Consider the following 15,436-nt stretch of genomic DNA (forward strand, 5'->3'; position numbering starts at 1 on the left):
GACACCTTGATTCTTACTCTTGATTTTTCACTCCTATAGATCATCTCCTTCACATGTTTTTAATAGTATACTTCTCTCTTCAAACTTCCTACACAAGAACCATGTTCTAGTAGAACGTATGGGGAGTCGATTCTTATCCATGAAGAATATATTCCGGGCTGGGAAGGTGGCTCAGTGGTAGAGTGCTTGCCTTGCATGCATGAGGCCCTGGGTTCGATTCCTCAGCACCACATAAGAAAAAAGAAAAAAGCCAGAAGTGGCACTGTGGCTCAAGTGGTAGAGCGCTAGCTTTGAGTTGAAGAGCTGAGGGACAGCGCCCAGGCCCAGACTTCAGGCCCCATGACCGGACCCAAAAAAAAAAAAAAAAAAAAAAATATATATATATATATATATATATATATATATATATATATATATATATATATTCCAAGCTGCCCAATGGCTGCTTCAAACAGGTACTTAGAAACTGTGTTTGCTGAAAAGCACCAACTGTTGACACTTGGGCCTGCATGTGTCCAAAGAATAACTACCAGCAGGGGAAAAGCTTGGCCTCCTGCTTCCAGTGTCTCATGGCCCTGCAACTAAAGCGAGTTCCAGGAAGGACAGGACTGATGGATATCACCATTATTATCACAAAGGAGCAAGGCCACTTCCAAGCAAAGCTGCTGCAGCGCCTCCCAGAGCAGACCATCCCCGCGGAGGACAGTGATACCTCTGTCCAATGATACCTCTGCATGCTGAGACAGGATTTGTCACCTCCTGGGAACCAGAGCACTCCCTTCAAGTGATAACAGCAATGACAACTCCTCTGGAACCCCTACAGAGCCAGAGCTGAGATAATGATAGCCAGACCATACTTTGCCTAGGACTGCTGGACTATGTGTACTGTGTACTTGTCTTATCTCTCTGCCCCAGTGTTTCTCCTATTGAAACTTAAAGCTCTTATCTTTACCCGAAAGATGAGCCAGACTGCTAATTACTTGGCCTCTTCACATGACGTGCCTACACCATGGAATAAATCTTTTTCTGACCTCCACCACAAACTTGTCCCTTTATACGATATATTAGAGTGGATAGATCTGACATGTGGTTTGGAATGCTTGGTTACAAAACTGTGGTTGGTGAGTACCACACCCAATGCGTACTATTTCCTCCCGTTTGCCTTGCAGCATTGCCATGTAGCATCAGAATTCACCCATCCTTCCCGTTTTCTGCCAGTATCTCTTGTGCATCACTCCTCTTCTACTCTGAGGCCATTATCATTACACATTATTTGTTGTAACAAAGTTTCATTATCTATCCCAGGCTGGTCTTTAACTCAGGTTCCTCCTGCCTCAGCCTCCTGAGTGCTAGTATTCCAGGTGTCTGCCACCGCACACTCTAGGACTACTATTAAGTTTAAAAAAAGAACTAGTTGGACAGAAGCACTGCTGTATCAGTATCAAGACTGTTAATCTGATCACAGAGGCAGCTACTAAAGTAGACTAACAGGCAAGCAGTCTATACAGCACAGATACGCTTCATAAAGGGATGATTCATCACCTGGACATTACAGAGGGTGGTGGTGTGAGATTTCATCATGCTGCTCATAACAGTGCAGAATTTCAAATGTATGAATAATTTCTGGAAATTTCCATTAACAGTTTAGAGCCATGGTTGATCAGTGTTAACCTGAAACCGCAGATAGGGGGAAGTACTCTAAGTACTATACGAACCCCAACAGAACAGGTTTGACTCCCAACCCTCCCACTTCCTAACTATGCAAGCTTGGTTCTCCATGCTTCAAAACAAAGTCAGTAAAGCCACAGCCTTAGAATCGTTTGGAGAAAATATGTGTGCTCTGCATAGAATCAGTCAAGCTAATGTAAATTTCCTCCCCACCATCTCATCCTAAGACCTGCTCAAATTCTGTCTCATTTCTTTTTGTTTCTTTACACCTGAACTCCCTAAATCAATAAGTAGAGTGTTATCCTTTCTTTTTCATCTTCCTTTTCCTAATCTACACAACATACCTGCCCTGCTATATTAGTCACTTTCCATCGATGTGTTAAAACACCTGACCAAAACAATGTAAGAGAGGACTGTTTGATTTTGACTCACAATTTCACAGTTTTCAGTCCACAGTCACTTGGTCCCATCACTTTGGCCCTGAGATGAATGAGGCTGAGCAAAAATAGAACTGCCCATAAAATACTCTTATCATGAAGCTTCCAATAAAATATTCTTTTTACAGCTGAGCGCCAGTGGCTCACGCCTGTAATCCTAGCTACTCAGGAGGCTGAGATCTGAGAATCATGGTTCAAAGCCAACTCCAGGCAGAAAAGTCCATGAGACTCTGATATCCAATAAACCACTAGAAAACCGGAAGTGGCGCTGTGGCTCAAGAGGTAGAACGCTCGCCTTGAGCTGAAGAGCACAGGGACAGAGCCTATGCCCAGAGTTCAAGCTCCATGACCAACAAAAAACAAAAAACCTCAAAAATATTCTCTTTATAATTCATAGAATTATTCAGAGGAGGGAGTTGGTGGAAGGCAATGGAGCCAAATCTGCCATGTGCTAGCTGTGTGGTCTTAGGCACATCATTTATCATCTGTGCCTCAGTTTCTTCATCTGTAAATGGCACAATGAATAAATGCTTCCTCATTCAGGGCGAGCAATCAATGATGCTACTATTAAACCTCAAATTTAGGACTTAGGAAAAATACTAAGGAGATAAGATTTTCTCAGGGCTTTGGTTGAGAGATAATTTTATGTTAAACTGTGGTGGAAGGAAGGACATTAGTTGCTCTCAGCAGCATAGGAACAGTTTGAGAGGAACAGGAAAGAACACAGACTTGGGGTTTGAATCCTGGTCCTTTCACTTTCTAGATCTAAGCCTTGAGCCTCAGTTCCTTTCCAGTGAAATGGGGAACAGGATAATAATATTTACTTCACAGTGTTGTTGGAAAGATGCAATGAGGCAATGTGAATGGCACTTAGACCAAAGTCTGGACCACATAAAACACCAGAGAAAGATCCACATTAAGTACCAGCTGTTTTTATTGCAAAGGATGCTAAAATTAGTTCCCTGAAGTTGTTCAGAAAGAATGCAACTTTCTAGAAGTGTCAGTTCCACAGTACAAAACCCAAGAGACCCTAGGGCACTGAGCTAAGGTGGCTGGGGAGGGATGGGAAAGGGAAACAAAGGAGGAGGCAACAATACTTGATAAGAAATGTACTCATTACCTTGCTCATGTAATTGTAACCCCTCCGTATGGTATTTTCACAATAAAAATTTTTTTTAAAATATAAGAGGGAAGACTTTCCAGTTACTGGTGGGTCTACTCAGGAAGCTGAGGTCTGAAGACTGAGATTCAAAGTCACCCCAAGCAGGGAAGTCTGTGAAACTCTTTCCAATTAACCACCAAAAAAGTTGGAAGTCAAGCTGTGGCTCAAATGGTAGAGCACTAGCCTTAAGCAAAAATAAACTCAGGGACAGTGCCTCAGTTCAAGCTTCAGGACTGACACCAAAAAAAGGGGGAAGGAGATTTTACAGGGTTCATTCTATGGATTCTTGGCCCCATACATTTGAACAGAACACTATGGCAGCAGGAGCTTGTCACTGAATAGTTTTTTCATGGTAGACAGGAAGCAGAATGAGACAGGAAGGGGCCAGGGACAAGAAACTTCCTGGGACACACCTTCAGTAACCTACTTCTTCCAGCTAGTCCCCTGCTCCTTAAAGTTCCACAGCCCCCTCCAAACTTTGCCACCAGCTGGAGACCAAGGGTATGACACTTGTGCCTGTGGGAGTCATTTCTTACTCAAACCAACACAGCCTTCCCCTCAAATAGAGAAGTATCACAGAGGGTCTATTCTTGATATCCAAACCACCCCAAAGTGACATTAGAAAAGCAAAGCTTGGGGCTGGGAAGCTTGGCTCAGTGGTAGAACACTTGGCCTTACATGCTTGAGGCCCTGGGTTCAATTCCTCAGCACCACATAAGCGCAAAGAAGAAAAAAGCTGGAAGTGGTGCTGTGGCTCAAGTGGTAGAGCGCTAGCCTTGAGCTGAAGAGCTGAGGGACAGCGCACAGGCCCAGAGTTCAGGCCCTATGACCGGACCCTCCCCCCCCAAAAAAAAGAAAAAAGAAAAGAAAAGCTTGATAGATAGAGCTTTCTGACCTACCAGAAATGGGCTTATATTTTCAATTTTTTTCCCCAAATGCTTAAAGTAAATTAAGTTCTTGGAGATCAAAACAGAATCATAGGCAGAAACAACGGAGATTGCTACTTCTTTGGAATGAGGAACTAAGCTGGTCTCTGGGCTTTCAGAGTAGAGGAAGGTAGTGAACCCCACAGGCCTGTTTTTATGGACTCAGCACCTTGGAGAATTTTGCTGTTTTGATTCTTCCTCTAAGTTGTTACCCTCAAAATGCCTCAAAGAGGGGCTGGGAATGTGGCTTAGTGGTAGAGTACTTGCTTAGTATGCATGAAGCCCTGGGTTTCATTCCTCAGCACCACATAAACAGAAAGAGCTGGTAGTGGTGCTGTGGCTCATGTGGTAGAGTACTAGCCTTGAGCAAAGTAGCTCAGGGACAGTGCGGGAGCCCTGAGTTCAAGCCCCAGGACTTGGGGGAAAAAAGCCTCAACGATTCTCAAAGAGCAAACCACTTTATAGGCCACTAAGCTTCTGACCCTTTGCTCACTGAATGTCATTTACTTCTGCACACTGCATAAACAGGAAGTCAGCCTCTTGGCTCAGTGAGGAAAGGTTTGCTGGCAGATCTGCTGTAACCAATGCTCATTAACTAAGCATTTATGGTACTGAAAACCCTAGAGAGGGAATTCTCCAATTTCCTTTCTCTTTATGGCTAAGATTCACAATAGTTCTGAGAATGGAGGGCCTTGTCAGAAAGACAGGGGACAGGGGTCTGGTCTTTCCCCACTATGGGAAGGTTGAAGTTTCCCCAGAGGACCTGTACAGAATTTTGGAGTCTTATTTTCTCCCTCTTGTTCAGAGCTCTGTTAGTTCATATGCCACATTTGGAAGTCTCAAAGTTCATCTTCTCTTCTCTTGGGTTCCAACCTACCTAACTTGTCTTCATTAGCCCTGGAGCTCATCAGGAATTTCAGGCCTTGTTCATGGAGTTCTATGGCTTGATGGGTTCAAGTCTTTTTGAACCCAGTCTACTTTTCATTGAGGAAGAGCAGGGTGAGTCCTTATGGAAAGGATGGGGGGGTGGGTAATGTGCAATTATCACAATGACTGGGATCCCTGTGGAGTGTCAAGTACACCAAGGAATTTCTTTCCTGTAATTGTCCAATCTTGGTTCTTCCATAAGTAGAAATTTGCATCTACCCTTTACCATCTCTAGATTCCTCAGAAATCCACCAGGATTGGGGGTGCAGTTGAAATATTCAAAAGTGCTAGCTATTGATTCATCTATCTGACCTTTCTCCTGGCCAAATTCCAGAATGCTAAGAGAAAACGCAATAGCCTCCCTTCACAAATAACTTCTAAAGTTCATCATCTTGGCATCTTATTTTAGCTCTAAGGACCAAGCACACTCTATGGTATAATTCTAAGGTTTCTAATTAGAAATTTTTCTGCAAATCATCATGGTTGAATTATCAGCTTCAAAGTGATGTCTCTTAGCTACTGCTTCTCAGGTGCCCTTTAGTTATACATTCTTCCTTCCCTCTCAAGTGCTTTCTCTAGCCCATGAGAATTACTAGGAGAAACCGTCCTTGTCTGAACTCTGCCTAAGACTACCAGGCCTTCTTGAAACCTTGACAGTTGGGCCAGTTTGTATGTAGTACTGATGTACACCATACAAAGGATGTGGCCTCCTTCCACAAAAAGGAGAACTTAGCCCAGATGGGCGAACATATGTAATATAATATCTAGACCACAAATAAGCTGTGCATTGAAAGACAGAAGAAGAGACACGCCAAGATGTGTATCACCAGAGCTGCTATTAAGGTAAAGAGCAGCATGAGAAAGAAAGAAAAAGGTTAGAAAGTATGAATCAAAATGTGAGATTTCATAGGTATACCCTTGGGACTGACCTTAACAGTAGCTGCTGTGGATATGTGTGCGCTCACACACACACAAACACACACACACACACACACACACACACACTGATACTGGGGGCTTGAACTCAGTACCTTGACACTGTCTCTAAGCTTTTTCATGCAACACTAGTACTGAGCCACAGCACTACATCCAGCTTTTTGGTGGTTAATTGGAGATAGAGTCTCACAGATTTTCTGGCCTGACTTGATTTGAAGCACAATCCTCAGAGCTCAGGCTCCTGAGTAGCTAAGATTATTGGTGCAAGCCTTTGTATCTTGCTGACCAACTTTTTCCTCAATAATCTTTATTGGTCTATTCTCACATTTTTCACTGATATTCCTTTCCTGAGATTCTTTTTTTCCTGTGCAAAAAGGAGCCTATGAATGATGGACACATTTGTAGATAACCATGCCCTTAAAACTGGAATCTTTTTGTAATTGGATTCATGCTTATGTTGCTTTAAGAGAAAACAGCTCTCAGATTGCTATTGATTCCCAGGAAAACGGGGAGGGAGAGTTGAGGCCTTGCAGAGGTTTGGCATCCACATGTATGAGAGGACACCAACCAGCCTCCAAGAACAAGATACTCATTTTAGGTTTCATGATAAATATATTCTGGGTTTTTTAAATAAAGCTGTTGATATGCTTTCCTTTGGGGGGAAAAAACTTTCTGTCTCTGAAATTCAAATCTAAGTTTTAGGAACAGGAATACCAAGCTCAAAGACAGGCAGGAGCCAGACTCAGAAGGAACCCAAACAATCCTCTGTTCTCCACTTGGTAGAAGGCAGTGTTGCCTATATCTTGAAGGGAAGCAAGGTGGCAAATTGTTTTTCTAATTCTGTGCCCACAAGCTAACAAGGGATTTGTGCCTATTATAACTAACAAGGGCAGTCACCTTCAAATCTCTCAGAGAAGTTACCAGAGAGCAGAGTTACTGTTGAAACAAGTTTTGAAATAAAATCAACTGAACTTTAAAGAATCTATGAAGCCTTCAGAAAGTCCTTATACAATAGTTTCTGGTGTCTACAGGCTCTCAGGAGAAGTGTGAGAAATAATATTTTTCTCAAGATTAAAATAAACTAATCTTGTTTTAATTATGTATGCTAGGAGGAACAATGGTGGACTGAGAATATTCCTAGTATACTCATCTTTAGAGTTCTAGAACAGTTTCTCCTCTTCCTCTCTCTCCTCTCTCTTCCTTTCTTGGTCTTCCCGGGCTCTCATTCTCCTGCTTCTTTGAGATCTCCCTCCTTAGAGGACTTTGAACTTTATAAATGCAAAAGGTTTTTTGTCTAGCCCAGACTTTTCCCGAGGACTTTTTCAAGTTCAGAAGTTTTGGCATTCAATTTATTACTCAGGCCTTTATTGTGGGGCCCTCAACAACCAGACTGTCAAAAGAGCCAGGCCACAGGTCTTCCAAGCCTTCAGTCCAGTAGCAGAGGATTTCCTTAAATATTGTCAAAACTAATATTTTTCCCAGGCATGGATCAATAGAAAGAGGTTAGATAAAACTCAACAGAGATAAATATGATATGTAACTGAAAGCCCACATGTTTGTTGGTGCACTGATTTACTTGCACATTTTTCCCCCAGTAGATTTATTTACATGTTTTTTCCTTAGTGGATTTCATGTCCTGAGTGTGATGCAAGGACTCTACCTTCAGAAACTCCTGGCCCAATAGAACTGATGAGACAGTTCATAAGTAACTCTAACAGAAGGAAGGAAGTAGTCAGGGCCCTGAGAGAGACACACAGACAGCACTAGGGGTTTCTAAAGAGGATTTGAAAAAGCTCTGCAGCAAAGCTGTGCTACCACAGCAAAAATGCTCGCTTTTCCTCTGCATTTCCCAGCATGGCCAGAGCATTAGCCAGAGTTTTAGAGATAATGACACAATGCTTAGAAGGTACTTACCTTTAGGAAAGACTTAGCTTTAGGAGACTGGCACATCTCCCAGGATTGCTGCACAGAGCAAACTGAAAACGCAGGAGGAATCCTGAGTGTGCAATACTCACGTACTAACCATGCTTCGGGAAATTTTGACTAGTTCCTCCCAGATTGCAGGTGGACAGGAAGGCAGGATGGTGTAATTAATGAAAGCATGAGATTTTAGGCTAGAGGGGAACTGGGCTCAAGTCTCAGATCTGCCTTTTGTCACACTTATTAGTTCACCCTTCTGGGTTTTAAAACTCTTGTTTGTCAAGGGAGGATTAAAATGAGAATTGATATAGAAGCTGTCTATGACAAAATTAGTGCAGTTCCTGACACATGTTAAGTGCTAAGCCAGTGCTAGCTACTAATCACAATTCAATGTGTTAATAATGTGCAAAACTTAGGGAATGAAATAGGAGGCTTCTTTTTGGTCACATGAAAGGACTTGGAACCCAGAGAAAAATTAACCAGAAAGATTTGAACAATTCTACTTAACTATATGTACATATAGTATAACTATATATTATATATATATTATATATATTATATATATTATATATATATTTGTATGTATTTGTATATATATGTATATATATTTGTATGTATTTGTATGAGAATAGTAGTGTGTTTGGGGTAAGAGGAATAAATATGTAAATAAATAAGTGATAAATAATAAGTTAATATAGGTGAATAAAATCTAAATGATTGATTTTGCCAACCAAATATACCTAAACTTAATGTATGTTTCCTTACTTCTCCCTGCAAATACACACAATTATTGTTAGATAAAAATGGTTGTAGATTTTTGTTTTGTATGCTGCTTTTTTCTCTTCACTGTGTCATGGCCATCTTTCTTTGCCAAGTAACAAACATCAGTGTCCACATTTGACTGACTAAAGATTACATATAGACCTAACAACATTTGTTTAATCAGTTTCATGGGATAGCTATTATTGAAGTTGTAAGGAAGACTAGGTCTCTGGGCTCAATCTGATTGGGCCAGTACTGATTCTACCTTGGTAAATATCCTATGTTTTCTGTGCTTTATCTTTGTTCCCTTTAAAATAAGAATTACACTTTTCAGAGCTTAAGGCCATTGCATCAGTCAAATGAATGGATGTTGGTAAATAAATAATAAATTAGCCAGTGGCTCATACCTGTGATCCTAGCTTTTCATGAGCTTCAGATCCTAAGGATCACAGAGTAAAGCTTGCCCAAGTAGGAAAATTCCTGGGACTCCATTTCCAAAATAATCAGAAAAAAAAAAATCTAGGCTAGTGGCATGGCTTAAGGGGTATAGTGCTATGCTTGCTAAGCATGCAGCTCTGAGTTTAAACCTAATACAGGCAAAAGATAAAATTAAAAGGTATTACCCAAATGTTTATATTCACCAATAATATTAAACAGTTGCTCTTCTCCAGTAAATGAAAATGAGAAGAAATTTAATTGAGGTAATAGTCATCAAGCTTGGTTGAATCAAAGCACTAGATGCTACAGGCAGATGTATCAATCTGATTTGCCTGTCTTTTATTTGCTCTCAATTAATGAGAAGAGAATGCAGAATACAGCCTCAATATAAACTTGGCCACTTTCCTTATGAGGACAGGGGTCCAAGGAAGGTTAGTGTCATGTACAGCACTCTTGGACAGCCTGGGTCAGCCCTGCCTCTGGGTACTACCAGCCATCTATGCTGTTCCCATGGAGTCTTTGGATTGGTCATCTATTAAACACCCATTTCCTGATGGATCTTGAAAAATTTGTAAGAAAAAGGAAATCTAAGTACCTTGGTAATTACTAACACATACTGTGCTTCCTTTTGATATATTTAGAATTTCAACTTCTCTGGGTTCTAACTTCTCAAGCTTTAGAAAATCTACTTTCTTTCTTTCTTTCTTTCTTGCTTTCTTTCTTTTTTTCTTTTTTTGTGCCAGTCCTAGAACTTCAACTCAGGGCCTGGGTGCTGTCTCTGAAAGTTTTTGCTCAAGGCTAGCACTCTATCACTTGAGCTAAATAGCTCCTTTTCTGGCATTTTGGTGATTAACTGGAAATAAGAGTCTCACAGACTTTCCTCCAGAGTTGGCTTTGAACCATAATCCTGAGATCTCAGACTCCTGAATAGCTAGTATTATAGATGTGAGCCACTGTGCCTGGTTTCAAATCTACCTTCTTAATGCATTAGCAAATTGCTCTCAAGTAGATTTTCATCTTAAGAGTATAAGTGGTTGTGGTAGATGACAGAAATTGCTACAAGTCTTATGGATCCCACAAATCAGCTCTATAATTTGCATTATTTATATAGTATTAAAAGAGAAGTTTAGCCTGACAAGCTATATTCCCTTTTTTCTTAATACACATGGTTCTCAGATATGCACCAGAGACAAGGAAATATTTCTAATACTCAAGGTTAGCTGTTTTTATGCCAATCACTTGTTAAAATCATGGGGCTTTATAAAAACAAACACTGCAGATGACAGACTGAACTGATCCCCTCGCCCCCTCCCCCCCCCCACCCCACCCCCCCACCCCCGCCAATCTCCTCAGAGTCAGGTTATTCTGGTTGAATGGACAGCTACAGGTAAAAAATACTTTGGAGGTCCCAAGGGGAACAGGTGACAGCACCTCACTTACATACTCCAAACAAACCCACCAAAATGAGCATTCACATATTGAATTGCCCCTTACCACAAAGCAAGGCTCTAAGTGGAAGAAACATATATATTTTATGGAATAAGATGACCCAATCTATGACTAGTAGAGAAGGTGTGATATGGGAAAAGCAGAATATGCTAATAGAACATGCTTGAGTAAGGCACAGTAAATTTCAATGTAACACTATACAGCAATTTAACATTGTGATTATGAAGCACCCCAAGCAACATGGATGTACTATATGATGTTAGCGGAAGAAATGGATATAAACTCTCTCATCTGTATAGATATAGCTATGAAAATCAATTAAACTTACACATGCACGTGCACACACACACACACACACACACACACACACACACACACACACACACACACAGAGGGAAATACCCAAAAAAATGCCGATAAAGGCTGACTCTGTGGTAGATTTTGCTTCCTTCTGCATTTTAAAATTACAAGATATTACAACAGAAAACAAGTTATAGGTGAACAAAATGAATTTACTTTTCACAAATTATTTCTGAATGAGTGATTACCAAGACGTAATTCTTAACAGTAAATTAACAACAAGAACAAAAGAAAATGCCCACCTGTAGGTTCCGTACTTCCTGGCTTCTGTAGTTTCTTTCTCTGTGTCCGTCTCTTTGTCTTTGTCTTTGTCTCTGTCTCTCTCTGTCTCTCTCTCTCTCTCTCTCTCTGTCTTTCTCTCTCTTTCCTGCCTTTCTCCTCCCAGTCATTCAGCTTGCTCGTTTAAAAGAAAAATGAAACAGCCAATAATAGTTCTGAACAGTGTCAGCCAGCAGGAAGAAAAGAAGGAACTTTTAGTCAGTTTTTTGTAGCATTAGTTGGTATGGGGGTTGGTGCTGATTTCCTTCTTTGGAAGATTTCTTGGTAGGGGCTGCTTCTTCACAAAAAGAGCATGGAAGTAAACTCCTCTGTAATGACCGGCTTTTTGAGTATTTATTAACATCTTTCAAAGAGATCAACAGGATATGATATGCTTTTAGTTCTCTTAAATGGATTCTGTTTCCGGGAGAAGAGTTAACATCTGTCCAGTCTTGAGCATGCTCATCCAGCGCTGTGGTGCTATCTGAGAGCCCCCACCCCCACTTCCGCCCTCTCCTCCCTTGGCCTCTTGCTTTCTTACCTCTCTCAGGCAGAGGCCTTACTCATCTTGCTGAAACTTCTCAGTAAGAGTGCGGCACTATTGTTCTCCTTGTTGCTCATGGAAGGTGTCTTTTCTTAGATCGCATCTTCCTTCTTCTGGTGTTTGCGTAGTTAACCGTGAGTGCACTCTTGAAACTTTCTCCTTCTTATTCTGGTTCCTTTTCTTCTCATCAGTGTATCTGGCCTGAGCAAAGGGTCTTGGTTCTTTATTCCTCCATGGTTTCTCCTTTGTCTCTCCTTCGGTCAATTACTTTTCCACCAAATTTATAGAGGTGAGCTTTCCCCAAAAGATCTGTATTCTAACTGCTTTCTATCCTTCTCCTCTTGTTTATATATTTCTACACTATCCTCAACCATTGCCAAATTTAATATGGTCCAAATTTAATATGGCCCAAATTTAATATGGCTCCTTTCTGTCCCAAGTCTACATTCTCCTATCTTCCCCATGTAAGCCAATCGTACCAGTTCAGCCAGTTAACTAGATGCCATCCTTAACGACTCTCTTCCTCCTACAACCCACATTGAAGACCTTTTACCTACAAAATATGTCACAGATGTATCCATTTCTCACCATCCTCATCCTTCAAACCCTGATTGTTTCTTGGATATAAAGTTGCAGTAATAGGCTGGGATTGAAGCTGTGGTAGAGCAAGGCTTGCCTGGTATGGCTCACACCTATTATTTTAGCTACTCTGAGGCTAAGATCCATAGGATCTCAGTTAGAAGGTGTCCAGGACAGAAATGTTCCCCATACTCTATCTCCAATAAACTAGCAAAAAGGCAGGCTAAGTCGGTGCCAGTGGCTTGCACCTCTAGAGGCTGAGATCTGAAGACTGTTCAAAGCCAACCCCGGCAGTAAAGTCCATGAGACTCTTATCTCCAATAAACTACCAGAAAACCAGAAGTGGAATTGTAGCTCAATGTGGTAGAGTGCTAGCCTTGAGCTGAAGACTGAGGGACAGCACCCAGGCCCAGAGTTCAAGTCCCATGACCAACAACAACAACAACAACAAAAAGGCAGGCTGGATGTATTTTTTTCAAGTGATAGAGTGCCAGCTGTGAGCAAACAAGCAGAGAGAATAGGGGACCTTCTGATTTAAAGCCCTGATACAAGCAAAAAAGGAAAAAAAGGAAAAGGAAAAACTATTGTATTCACAAAACATCAAAAAGAATAAAATACTTAGTAACTGATTTAACCAAGAATTTGAAAGACATTTGCCCTAAAGGCTTCAAAACATTGCTAAAATAAATTAAAGGAAGATAGAAATAAATGGAAATACATTTCCATTACATACATTAACTCTTTCATTTGAGAAATTGAAAGAATTAAATATTGCCAAGATACCAATGCTATACAAAATGATACATAGAGTCAGTATAATCTCTACTGAAATCTCAATAATTTTTTTTTGCAGAAATAGAAAAATTGAGTTGGACACTGGCAGCTCATGGCTATACTCTTAGTTACTCAAGAGGCGGAGGTCTGGAGGATCACCGTTCACAGCCCAAAGGGGCAGAAAAGTCCTCAAGGCTCCTTTTCCAAAATAACCAAAAATAACCCAAAAGTAGTACTGGAAACATGGCTCGAGTTGGGTACTATCTGTCCTCTATTGCCATCTGTACACAGGACAATGATTCATCTTGAACAGAAAATTTGGGAATATTTGAGACACTGAGGCATGGGGAAAATTGGGGAAAAGAAGAGGAAGGGAAGAGGTAAGTCAGTCGCAAAATATCATCCTATGTGAAGACATACAGACACAGAGACAGATAGGCAGACAGAAACACACACACACACACACACACACACACACACATACACACACACACACTTCTGTCAGACTATTTCATTGGATAGTTCTCCCAGTGAGAGATATTCTTGAGCAGCTCTATTTGCCCTCAATTCTCTTCCTTGCCTCTCCCTCTGCTGTTCTCTATGGGGCAGGGTGAAGTGTTTCAGTACCCTGAACCTCAGGCCACCATGTTGGTACAGGTGGGACATGGAAAGTTGGAAGAAAAGGACCAAAGGCCATTTCTCCCCATTAACTCTGCAAAGTGTATTTCTGATGGCATCTGGATGTTCTGTGGCTCTAGATCCCGCCCCCTGGCTAGCCATGGCCCCAGAATGGGGGACCTTATGGCTTTGGGAAAGACACACACACACACACACACACACACACACACACACACACACACACACACACACCCCTACCTCCGACCCTGTGGTCCAGGTCACTGTAGCCTCTGCTGTGTTCACCTCAGGCTCCCCTGCTTGGTCCCTCAGCAATTCTACCATCTCTGTGAACTATCTCGGGTTTAAACATCAGAATAGATCCCAGTGCCTGTGAGACGTGAAGGACAGGCTGTTTTGATGAGCTCCTGGGTTTAGGAAGGGCAGCACATTCAAATGTCTTAACAGCTTCTAGAAGTCTTCCTTCCATGTATACCAGGCCCACAATAATCCCTTCACACATAGTGAGTGAGTGAGTGAGTGAGTGTGTGTGTTGTGTGTGTATGTATGTGCACTGCTTCTGGGGCTTGAACTCTTGGCCTAGGCCCTGTCTCTGAGCTTTTCATTTTAGGCTGGTGCTTTACCACTTGAGACACACCTCTACTTCCAGCATTTTAGTGGTTAATTGGAGATAAGAGTTTCATAGACTTTTCCTGCCCAGGCTAGCTTCAAACTTTGATCCTTAGATCTCAACCTCCTGAGTAGCTACACCTATGCTTTGGCTCACATATCTCTTTATTCATATTGCTGTGCCTGTGTGTTAGTTCCTTTTTGACAATATCTAAATGATAAGCAACCTACATTTCTGAGATGGGAAGACAGACACAGAGAGAGAACACTTAGCATCTTAGCATTGTGGAGCATTTCTACAAGGCTTACATGACTTTAATGCTCGCATGACTATGATGTTTAAATGAATCCTTAAAGATGGGGGCAGTGGGTGGCTCTGAAACCAGGTATGTTCAAGTAACAGTCCAAGAAAACTGTAAAGTTCAGCAAAAAGAAACACGTGGTTCAGGCAGAAAAGAGTTTCTTGGGGGGAGAGCATACTGCCGACCTGCACAAGTTGGAGGCATGCAGAAATGGGGTAAGAGGCTAAGGGCAAGAGGGCAAGGGTGCCAAGGGAAAAAGGGACGGGACTAGTTACGGAGATGACTGTATAGGGAGAGGGTGGGGAGGAGGTGTGGCCTCTGTGAAGACCTCAGCGCCTGGGGGCGGGGCTTCCCACTGCCCCCACATGGGCCAGATACCTGGGACTTCTAAGGGAAATGACCACTGTGCGCAACAATGGGGAAGGGACCATATTTCTCAGGCGGCCCTAACCAAAACCATTCCAAGAAACAGATCCTGCACTTAATGTCTAGAGAGCACTTTGCATTGGCCTTAATGGCTAGAGACTTCAGAACTCCACAGAGCCCGAAAATTACATTATTTTATCCAAATCATTAGGGATGCCCTGAGCACGGAGACGCTTCGGTACCGCGCAGACTAAATAATTTACTTTGCTTCTCACAAATGAGCCCTGAGGCTCCTGCTGATGACAGACCAGAGCGCAATTAGTGCTCCGCCTCCACCCTGGAGGGGAGGGACAGCCTCCATGGGAGAAGGAGCCTCCGCCTGG

General features: G+C 41.9%; 1 protein-coding gene across 1 annotated transcript in view; it reads right to left on the reverse strand.

The window, feature by feature from the left end:
• The window catches only part of Cysltr2 (cysteinyl leukotriene receptor 2), a 29,229-nt gene extending 17,561 nt beyond the window's left edge, over positions 1-11,668 (reverse strand). Inside the window, exon 1 of the mRNA XM_070003186.1 lies at positions 11,228-11,668. The gene's annotated coding sequence lies outside the window, so the exon portion shown is untranslated. The remainder of the gene's footprint in view (positions 1-11,227) is intronic.
• Positions 11,669-15,436: the final 3,768 nt, after the last annotated feature.

This window comes from Dipodomys merriami, unplaced genomic scaffold (genome assembly GCF_024711535.1).
Source record: "Dipodomys merriami isolate MVZ:Mamm:240054 unplaced genomic scaffold, mDipMer1.0.p SCAF_6, whole genome shotgun sequence".
Taxonomy (NCBI): Eukaryota; Metazoa; Chordata; class Mammalia; order Rodentia; family Heteromyidae; genus Dipodomys; species Dipodomys merriami.